Raw genomic sequence first — 1161 nt, forward strand, 5'->3', positions numbered from 1 at the left:
TCAATTGCCCCCCGCTGCATCCCTTTTTCGATAGTTCCGAACTAGTCCTAAATTCTATAGTTCCGAACCAGTTCTAAAATCGACAGACGAAAGAAAAAAGTATCATGATTTTTCAATCTTTTTGGCTCTTCCGTTTGTGCGATTTTAAGTTATTTTGAAAGAAATGTGTTTTCAATTTGAAATTAAATTTGTTTGAATGATTGTAAGAAATGTGCGTTTACATGCCTTTAGCTGTAGCTGAGTCTGCAGAGGTGCTCGCTGTTAGAATCCAGACGGTCCCAAGATGTTGAAATGTTAACACATATTTTGGTTTTGTATTACCAAGCTATGAAAAAGCATCTGCGAAATGCACAATAGAAGCGTGTTTGAACGAAAAAGCCGCCGAACACATATCTATGTAAAGTAAACAAGCCCCCTGCTGCATCCCTTTTTCGATAGTTCCGAACTAGTTCTAAATTCGACAAATAAGATCTAGTTCGTTCTGTATCTCTTTTTCTATAGTTCCGAACCAGTTCTAAATTCGTCACTTTAGATATAGATTTCTAGTGACAAAACTGAAAAAAGTTAGTTTTTTAAAGTACCACTTTTCGCCGATATTGGACTGGTGGGGATCTAGCTCCTATCGGACTAGTTCCTTTTTGACGATAAAGACCTAGTACGAAACTAGAAATTTTATTCACTAGTCCGTGGTTTCCCTGCAGGGTCCTTATTCAGCTGAGCTGTCAAGTAGCGCGGAAACACTTGAGTCCCTTCGTCGCTGTGGCAGTCGGGCAGGCAGACAGGTTAAACGTTTTCATTATGAGTGCGTTGAAGGATGTGAGTGTGTAATTGGATCTGCACTTAATTGGCGGGGCAGTGAAGTGGAAAATTTTTCCTCTGCCTTCTGCAAGCACACAAACACTCTCATCCGTTAGATTCGTATTTGTTGGTTATAATGGTGCCTCTCTTGTTGCTATACTGAGCACTGAGGTTGCTTAGCAGCAACCTTTTGCTAAATGTGGTTTGTAATTTAAATTAAGGTAGATTGTTTTTCTTCCTTTTAATACAATGAAATTATAATTAGCGTTCGTTTCTGGTTGGCATTGGAATTTACTCCCACTCGAATATATTGTAGAGATTAATGTGCGCATTAACTATGTAAATATATGTATGTACATATGT

The sequence above is a fragment of the Rhagoletis pomonella genome, unplaced genomic scaffold (genome assembly GCF_013731165.1).
Source record: "Rhagoletis pomonella isolate Grant_MI unplaced genomic scaffold, Rhpom_1.0 Rhpom_scaffold_00003, whole genome shotgun sequence".
Taxonomy (NCBI): Eukaryota; Metazoa; Arthropoda; class Insecta; order Diptera; family Tephritidae; genus Rhagoletis; species Rhagoletis pomonella.